General features: G+C 35.3%; 1 long non-coding RNA gene across 1 annotated transcript in view; it reads left to right on the plus strand.

Moving 5' to 3' along the window:
• The window catches only part of LOC104912170, a 52,085-nt gene extending 43,068 nt beyond the window's left edge, over positions 1 to 9,017 (plus strand). The window contains exon 3 of the long non-coding RNA XR_004160646.1: positions 8,848 to 9,017. This is a non-coding gene — a long non-coding RNA (uncharacterized LOC104912170). The remainder of the gene's footprint in view (positions 1 to 8,847) is intronic.
• The last annotated feature ends 1,413 nt before the right edge of the window (positions 9,018 to 10,430 follow it).

The raw sequence follows: 10,430 nt of genomic DNA on the forward strand, positions 1-10,430 counted from the left end.
TTTTGGCAGAGAGAAGGGAAAATATGATTTTCAGATATTCTAGATAACTCTGCTTTTCTTCGAAAGCTATGAAACAGAGGATGATTACATTTTCTGTCTTTCGACTGTTAATACTAGTTTGTAACTACTGGCTGGACGTACTAGGGTCTAACAGCAACAATAGTGAGATCAATAGAAAAATAGTCTGATGAGGCCATCTAACAGGCACCTGAGACAGATATGTGCTGCTGGGTGAGTCAGATGGAGGGGAAAAGACAGCCTTCAGGGACTGAACTGTTCAGCTTTCATTTCTGACAGTAGTTTCTGATGTAAGGAGAGCATTCCCATGCCTTTAGGGAAGGTTTTGTTTATTCCTCCAGTAGTCTACAGGTACAGTGACCAATATCCAGAGTTTTTACATTGGAAATAGTCAGAAATTCAGGAAGCAGTCAGTTTCAGTGGATGAAGAAAACAGGATCCTCAGTTTCTCATTAGATATACTTTAGGATTCCCATTATTTTTCAGAAAATTTTTCAGTTTTATTTTCTGTCATTTAAATAGATGTCTAACTGTACCAAACTTTACTTGTGCGACCTAATATTGTTTTCACAATCAGAGCAAACCCTCCCCAGAGATTTTATGCTAGATATCTCAGTCTGATAATGAGGACAGCAATAACTGAACAGATTACACTGTACATATTTTACATGTTAATGTCACAAATCCAAGCTCCTAATAAGCCATACTTTTTATTACATGATTTCCTCATTGTGTCTTTGTGATATTCACATCTTTAATGCTCATTTCGGCTAGAAGACACATAAGAAATTATCAGCAGTGTAGAGATATCAATTGTATACCTCCTTACTGACAGCTGTAATGACAAACTAAAGGCAATAAATATTATTTTCTAGTTTTTTTAATCAGACGTTCACAGCCATTTGAACCTTGGGAAGTAATTCAAATGTGTCCCACACTGAAAAACATTCAGTGAGAGATACTTCTCATGACTCTGCTTATACTTTTTTAATAATTCAAATTAGTAGTATGGAAATTATTAATATAAACTACCTTAAATTATGAGTCTTTTAAGATATCTCCTGGGACATGTCCAGATATCATCTTATACCAGCTTTACTGAAGTAAACCAGCACTGATCTCCTGCTGAAGCTGCAGATGTTCAGTATCACTTTTGACTGTTAGGTCATCTTCTAAGGGGCTAAAGGAGGGACAAAGCCGTACTCTTCATGTTCTGAGAAATGATGTGGCCATCAGTCTGTCACTTTTTGCACTTCTATGCATATGCTATAGTGGTATGCTGTGTTCATTTTCTGAGTACTTTTCTCAGTTCCGTAAAATAATGTCTTAAAGAAGATGGAATGAAGTTCATATTATGTAACAGTACATCAGCTGGCTTTTATAGGACATTACTTAATAACAGAGAATTAACGTTAGGTATAAAATAGTGGAAATAACAGAACACAGTTTGCTATGACTGAATATTTACTTCAACTTGTTCAGGCTTGTTTCTGTAAATATAAGCTTACAAATATTTTGAAGCAATATATAAAAACAAGAAATGAAAAGTCAAAAATAATTTCATTCAAATGTTGTATCCCTTTCAGAAAGGATATAATAACAAAACTAACCCAAATTTGTTCTCTTCTAATTAACTCCTTTAACCTGTGGTTTTCTGATAGCAGAAGACCAAGCTCACTGTTTTGCTTCACACACAAAGCTCTTTATGTAATTAGAACACAATATTGAAAATGATAATTTATATAAACATTTACTGCAAAGGTTGTATGTGTCAAGTGACTTGTTTTCTGGCAGTGTTTCTTACAGCAGTTTGATTTTATGCAGCCCATCTGGAAGAAACTCCAGAGCATTTTAACTCTAGAATGTAATTTTGTCTTTGGTCTCCAGATGGTCCAGTTCCTTAGAGTTTTACTAGTCAAGTCACAAATAAAGTTATCTATGCAAATATAATAATCAACAAAGATAAATGCTTGCATTTAGAAAAAAAAAGAAAGAAAATTGTCAGCTACAGTGCAAAGCCCGCAGTTGACTTCTTCTATTGATGTCAGCCCACAGAAAATTAGAATTAAACAACATAATTTATTTTCTAATGAGAAGCCTCACTGGTGATCTCTTGCCTTGTGGAAGGAGCTGTACACGGACCCAAAACTGAATCCCTGGGCTGGGCTGGATTATTGGGAGCAGTTAGCTTGTTCCCTTTGGCAAGACCATCATCCTGCCAGCTCTCTATCCTCATGCAACATCCATTCCACCACTCCTTGGTAGAAACAGTCTTTTGAAATAGCAATTTTTTTGGTGATTGCCTTAGAAATCAGAAAAAAAGCATAACTTTTAATTGCTGAAAAGTGAATGACTTCCAATTATACTCCAGATCTAAAGAATGTATCAAGAATTGTGGGAACTATCTTTTCAAGGAAGAGTAGGAAACATCCTTGCTGCTGTCAATTTAAAATGCAAACACAAACAAAGCCAAGTTAAATATCCATCAAGTCCTCATTTTTTGTATGAAATTTAAATCAATATACTTTGAGGCTTGCTTTTTTATTATTTTATTTTATCATACATCCCATAATACTCAAAACCACACGTCTTTTTACCCAGATACAGGAATTCGGTGATGTTGTTCTGGGCCAGCTCTTGTGCTGATATCAACCTGCCCAGTTGCCATAGAGGTAACTAACCAAGAGATAATTACTCAGGGTATGTTTTCTGCTTACTCCTCCTTCCTTGAACTGGAGGTTAGAGTAATAGTACTATACCCATATATGCTTCTGCTCTTGTTTGCACTTACATCTTGGATAAAAGAGGAGGCAGATCACCTCTGAATCTGACTGACGTACTTCCCCTCAATCGTGTCTGATGAATGCTGTTTATAACTACTTGAGAACAAAGACTGGTGGCACACTACTGAACAGTCCCAGACAGGTTTAACATAAACATTTTATACTACCAGTCTTGTAATTTTTAAAGACTTCATTGCAGATAGCTAAATGACTGAGAAAACAGGTAGTTCATAATCACTCTAAGTATGTTCTAATGATACTAAAGTTTGCAGAGGAGCTGTGAAGGTGAAGATGTGCTGGCAGCCACAGGTAGAGCATACCTATTTCATGAAGGTAAGCTGCACCAACCCACCATGGCTCCTTTCTGGTTGTGTCTCATCATCTCCTTGCTAGACACAAACTGTTGGAGAAGAAAAAGGAATAGAAATTCTGGTTAAATCTGCTAATAAAAGCAAACAACAAAAACGAAAAGAAAACAAGCAAAAAAAAGCCACTTCCCTAAAAAAGCTACAACACCAAAAACAGGAATAGCAAAAACTTTTCAAGTGAACACTTGACTAAGTAAGTCAAGTTACCTGTGGAGCTGTACATGATTTCAAGTATGATTTCATGCTGGAGAAAACAACCTCCTGAGGTTTAATGAACTCTGTACAAACAACAGGGAAGTTTTCCATCAAAGTCATAAATTTTATTCCCATTACTTCTACAATCATGAAATAAGTGGCTTCTTAATGTAGCTGGATAAAATCATCTAAGTTGAAAACCAAAAGTGATTTTTACTGGGGATCTTAGAACTCTAGTGGAGCTGGAGAACACCCTAGAGAATACAACAGCAAGCTGTCTGCAACAACATTGCTGTGAGCCAATAAAATCTAGAGCTGCTCTAAAACAACTGTGGCTAACATTCTATTACTGCAGTGCTCTGTTGTAAGTTCTAACAGTCCAAAATACAGGGACCAATATACTGGAGACTTCCAGTGTACTCCCAGGCAATGCTTTTCTTACATCAGTGTTATTACAGCACTTTTGATTAAGATAAACATTTTTTTTTCTCCCTCTGAAGTACCTTTTTATCTATTCCCCAGCTCCAATTTTGTTAACTTTTAAAATTCACAGTACGTGTTATACTGAGCACACTCCTGTACCTTCCTCAGTACTTACTGGAGAAAAAAACAGCCGGTCACAGCAGCTTAAATACATGACATTTTAACCAGAAGTTATTCAGAAAAAGGCAGCTCTCTGCAACAAGAGAGAGCGAGCTGTAGAACTGTTGTTTGTTAAATTGGGTATTGTCTCATTAAATTTCTAAGCATAGTGTCAGGAAAGATTAGGTGCAGACTGACAGATTTGACTTGCTCAACAACTTTGCCACAATCACACAGAAAACATTAGCTCAGCTATTAAGGATTTACACAAGCTAAAATAGCAGATTATACATCCTATAATTATAACTTCCCTGACAGACACTTGCTGTCGTATGAATTTGATGTCATTAGAGCTCTTTAAGTATCCCATAAAACAAACATACCTTTGCCGAATGTTGAAGAGAGAAATTAAGGAAGCAGAGAAAAAAAAAATTCTGTGGCTTTGTCTTTTTTGGTGTGAGTCAGGAATATCATTATCAAATAAACTGAAGAAAGTGAAATGTAATTCAAGCCTTCTGTCAAAATCCGAGTCTACCCCAAAGACTTCCTCAGGTTTCAAAACATCCCTTTTTCCTCCTTATAGGCTGTCATATCTCCTATTTATGAAATAGAAACATGGCAGTACCATTACTAAGATAATCACACTGTGCTCCAGGTCCACATTTCCCTGTGAAATATTCAGCTTAAATTCTAGGCCAAAGAGTGATGCCTTAGAAGTAAAGTGAACATTTGCATGAAATTTGAATGAGTCATACATAAACTATGACTTATGAATCTGCAAGTTTTTAAAGCTCTGAATTTCGACTTTATCTTAAAGGCAAAATTTCTGTTTTGTCTAAGTTTTGGCAGGACTTTAAGGAAAAAAGACATCTCCCCCAGTGTATTTGCTAAAGGGAAGGCCTGCATTCCTCAGCCTCTCCTGCTGTCATTGATGTGAGGAAGCCAGAGGCTGAGGCAGATGGACTCATGATGGCTGCTGAAACCCCAGGACCTTCTGGAGCTCATCCTTCTCTCTCCCTTCTCTGTCCTGGCCATTCCAGGTCTGTTCCTCACACTTTTTTCGTTACTTCCTTCCACAAGCACATCTCCCCTGAGGTGCCCTGGATGTCACTGCTGTGTGCAGCATGGGGCAGCCCCTACCTTACCCCACCAAAGTTTTCCCACATGCACCCATTATACACACTCAAATATCTCTGCAAATAAGCAATTATGTGGTGAAACTATAGCAAGACTTTATTCATTGCATCAGAAGTGTTGCTTTCATACCATGAGACCTGACCACCCCTAAAACTTTCCTCAGCTGCCAGCAGAGGCTGCAATGGCAGCCATCACATGCAAGATCAACTTCCGCATTCTGCCATGTCTGAGGTGTGCACCCCCCAGCCTGTGAGGAAACTCCTCACAGCCATGCTGTGCTGTGCGAGTTTCTGTGTGTTTACTTTAAACTAGGGCTTATCTCTGACACTGGCTTCATTTCTCTAGAGTAAATGTGTCTTGTTAGTGAAGTTGGAGGAGTTTTAGATATTGTCTCAGCTATTGTCCCTTTGTGCTGCAGCTCCTTTTAAAAACAGTATGAGCAAAAAGACTACTCCAAAGGTGCAAGGTGAGAAGAGGGGTTTTGAGCTACATGTGAGCCATGCAGGTGTATTTTGGAGAAAGGCTATTTGGGAATCTTATCCTTTTTTATTATTTATTATTTTTTATTAAATTATGGGAGCTGGAAGCTTTTTGCTCCATTGTCTGCTGGCCTTCTCAGCCAGGGAACTTTTCTATCTGTTACACAATAAAACATGGATAAAACTGTCACATGAAATACAGAAAAGCCGAGAAGTCACGAAATTAGAAAAAGCAATCAGTAAAAGAAAATAGACTTTATTTTAAAGCATTTAATATCTAAAAATAATTGTACCAAGTGAGTGCTCCCTATGTGCATTTGCACTTAGCTAGTATATTTTCCATGAAGACTACATATATCAGTCTCAGCATTTATTGTTTCTAAAGCTACCTTTGATTAGCTTCACCCTAGCATGGGAAAAGTTTTATAGCCACAGCACCATGCATTTATTTTATGTTTTTCTCTCTTAATTTGTTGCACCTGAGCAAAACAATAACTGCAGACCATAATACTGGTTGGACTTTGCAAGAACCACAAAGAAACCTTGCTTCTCTTTAAACAAAAGTTAGCAAAAGAGCCAGGAAATCTGTGCTTGCTTTTGTAGGATAACAATGTGCAGAATAAATAGTATCTGCCAACTTTTAGAGCTGAAGTATTTAATTCTGAAATGTTATCCCCCATGGTAAAATATGCTTGATGTTGTTAGGTGAAGTGATATGTTATGACTGGAATGTGGTCACATAGTATAAATCATAGGTAGCTTGGTAGAATGGGAGCCTTTTTTTGTAACTATACAGTGTGTTTTTAATTTAATATTGGTGTGCTTCTAATAATTGATTATTATCTTTTTGGGTTTTCAAAGGCATAATGGTGAGGAAATGCATGTTCATGAAAATAAACTTCTTCCATATCTAAGCTGTATAAGCTTTTTTTTTTTGAAACAAGGAACCGCATTGTCATCCTGTGATTTTGAATTTTCAAATTATTGCCACATTTCAGATGCAACTGCACCATCTTGGGATTTGATTAATAGCTGATTGTGCACCTGAGTTTCTGGATTAGATGAGAGCAGTCTTTTTGGATTGATAGTAGAAGAGGAAGAAATTACACAAACAAGGTTTTGACCAGGTTTTGTTTTTCTGCCTGTTTTGAGCTTCAAAATGAGCAATAATGGTCCATAAAGCAAAGGTTTTGTGACTGAAGGCTCTTCTTAGTGCGTGGTCAACTTACAGCAGGTGTTATCAAAATATAGTTAACACTTCAGCTAAAATCAGTTTTGCAATCAGAAAATCAGTCAGCTGAGCAACGCTTCTCACATGTATTCAGTTTATCTGGATTCTCTATTTAAAGTCTCTTGTTTTTAAAGACTCTCTAAACAAAACTCTTTTTAACAAAATGCTATTTCTTTTGATTGAACTTAAATAAAACTACTTGTGATTTTTGGAGATGAAATGGCTTTTATATTTGATATATGTTACAGATTTCACAAAATTTGATTTATTATTGCTTTTTTAAGGAAAGAAATTAATCAACAGTAGAATAGTTGGCTAATAAAGAAAAGTGTCTCATTAAAGGCAGGGTTTACTGTTTAAAATGCACAGGAAGTGGAAAGTAGTAGCTCTGCTTCTCTGGTAACAATGGCAATTGTGATGTAGTGTGTAGAATAAAGAAGATTAATCTCAATTTTCAATGCCAGAAATAAATAGATCAATTTTGTGCCAAGTTTCTATGTCAGCTGAGCTTTAATATCATATGTGCAAAACTTAAAGTACTTCTTTGCTTTTATTGCTTTGCTTGACAAAAAGTATTTTTGTTATTAATTCCATTGCAGAGCAATAGGAAAAACTTATACTTACCGCATGATAGAGGTACAAATAAGTTTCTCCACAGAAAGGAGTAAGTGCCAGAACTGCTGAAACATGAATATCTTGTTAGTATTCCCAATTAGTTATAACCATTTTACAGCAGTCATAAAGGAGATACTAATCAGAAAAAAAATAAAAATCAATATGTTAATTAGAAAAAAATCAGTTCAACAATGGAGAAATCCTCTTGAAAATGCAGGAGGTAGCTAATTATTTTCAGAGCTGAACAGGAAATCTAGTTTTCTGAAACTGTCAGAGACCTGAGAAATAGAAAATGGGGAAAAGTGACAGAACTGTAATTTTTTGACAGTACTGTCTCTTTCTATGAGAATTTTCAGCATTTTTAAAGTGTTTAATTCACATTAAGATTCTTGATATTATTATTAATTTTAAGATTCTTAATATTCTCTGAAATACAAAGCAGTTCATAAAGAGAAAAAGGAAAGTTAGCAGGCTCAGTTCTGTTAATGTGTGATGTAAAAAACAGTATTTGTTTTCAAAATAATATAGAAAGCTATTAATTCTGCTTAATGTGCTAAATTCTGGGTTCATTACATCTTTAATATTGTATTGTTTGTTTAGTGATTTGGGGGTTTTATTATTTATTTTTTTTTATTTTTATTTCTTGCTTTCCTTCCTTTGTTTATAATATGTCAGATAAAACTAGTCCTGATGGACTAGTCTCCTCTTTATGTTAAAAAACAAGTAAACAAACAAAATCTCCACAAGAAATTCTGTGAATAGTTCAATTAGAAAAATAATGTCGTATACAAGAAGAGGCTTTATTACTAGAGTAATTTTAGTGGTATATGCAGTATTCGTAGTGCATGGAACTTCTTTAAAAGGGCTTTGTAAATATTTTTGTACCTGTTTTCTTCAACCTGTCTGTTTGATGCAGGGACTTGCTTTTACAGGAAACTGAAATTATCTTTACCTATCTTTGAGCTTTATTCTGCCTTTTCAGCTTTACTGCAGCTTTCTCTACTCCCTTGATCAGTGTTGGCTCTACGGCTCTTCCTCTTGCTTTTACGTGTTTTTTTTTTTTCAAAATGATTTATTCTGTTCACTGAAAGTCTTCTGCAAAGTTCAGATTTGCGTCTTATCTGGTTTAACTAGTTTCCATAAACTGCCAGTTTTCTTGTGGAAAATGTTGCTTGTTTGTTTGTTTGTTTAATCTTCAGTAGATCTGCGTTTTCACTGGGGCCTCTAAGCTTGCATCGATATTTAAATAATTCAATAAAAAGTATCTCTGTTGCTTTCTATGTGAAGTTTTGGACTTTCTTTTTCTGTCAAAAATACAGCATATTATGTCAAAGAGTACTGGATAGACTTAAGAGCCTGTGTGTGGCTTGTTTGTTTGTGTTTTGGTTGTTATGTTGTTGGGGTTTTTTCTCTCTAATCATTAGGGTTTTTCTTCACAGCTGCAGACAGTTGTCTGTGCTCCAAACCAGCTGGATACAAGGTAGTTCTTGTTCAAAAGTCATGTGGCAGAGTTATTGGAAACGTGAGCTGTAGCTACTGCATTCTGCTTCTTGGTTCAGGTAAGCTAGATACTAACTTTTCTCTGGCCTGTTCTGAGATACGAAGTGCTTGAAATGGCTATTGAAAATGGCCTCCTTAAGGACTAATACAATGCAAAGTACAAATTAAGGACTATACGCATCACTAGGCATCTTTTGGGGCCTGGCAAACTTTTAAAGTTTTTCTCTTTAATTTTAGTAGTAACGTTTACTTTATTTTTGGATGAAGCTCTTTCACAGAATTTTTATATATACTTTTTAATTTAAAAAATATTGAGTTCAATATAAAAATACTTTAAAAGATTTCACCTGTGCTGGAAAAAGCACTTTGTTTATTGCATCAGAAGAGTGTTTTCCTGCAAGGTTTATTCAAAGGTGGATGGAGTGATTATATTTTGATTGTATGCAGATAATGTACATCACCATGGTCCAAAGGCTGATTTTTTAATATTATTATTTTTACTTATTTATTTTTTAATCTTTAGCTGTGTGTAATCTGGCAGTGGCAATTTTTTTGCTTGTTAAGTCTTACATGATGTTACAGTGTATTGTCAGAAAGATAATAAGGGATTATACGGAGAGAAAAATAGTTGGTGTAAAACATAACTTACTGAATTGAAAAGACATATGGATTTGTACTTAATTCATATTTGTTATATTTCAGTTTACATTCATCGACATACATTAACATGTACATAAAGATTTAAGTGGGCCTCCTTAGGTAACTTTGCCTTTAAAAATAATATGTATGTTGCTCCTGTATGTTTAGAATATTACTGGTATAGATCATTCCACAGAAATCTTTCTTACGGACCTCTAAAATTCTCTTTCCAAGTACTGCTTGAGAAACTAGTAATTATGGCTGTACAGGAATTAAGCCTCAATATGTGGAGAAGAAGGAAGTATAATAATAGTGCTATGTAAATAGGTATCTTCCGACAGGAAGATCTTAACAGGGATTAGTAACAGTGTGGAAGGAAATTTTTCACTGAAATGAAGGTTAAAAAAAATAATAATTCCATCAGTAGGACTTAATTCTAACTTCAAAAAAATTTTTTTTTCTTTTTTTTTTTGAGGTCTAGTTTTTGTAATGTTTTCTTTCAGGTACTGTTGACGTCCAAATCTAGGCTGTGAATAGAGCTAATAATAGATAAATAAATTAGATAGTAAGCAGTCTGCACTCATCTCTACTGTAGTCAAATAATGAAGACCACTTGTTAGAATGAGCAGAAAGAGGGGGGAAAAATATCTTCAGTGCGTTTTACCTGTGCGGCTGAGAGAGAAGTGTAGTCAGCTCTCTAGCTGCAATGACATCAGGGCAAGAGACATGTTGACTAGAATCTATGAAGATGTAGCCCTTAGTAACTGCCACATACCCACTTCTTTGACATCTGCAAAAAATATTGGCAAGCTATTGTAAATATTTGCAGATTTATAAAATCAAGATATGAGGAATAAGATCTCAATTTAAAAAAAAAAAAAAA

The sequence above is a fragment of the Meleagris gallopavo genome, chromosome 9 (genome assembly GCF_000146605.3).
Source record: "Meleagris gallopavo isolate NT-WF06-2002-E0010 breed Aviagen turkey brand Nicholas breeding stock chromosome 9, Turkey_5.1, whole genome shotgun sequence".
Classification (NCBI taxonomy): domain Eukaryota; kingdom Metazoa; phylum Chordata; class Aves; order Galliformes; family Phasianidae; genus Meleagris; species Meleagris gallopavo.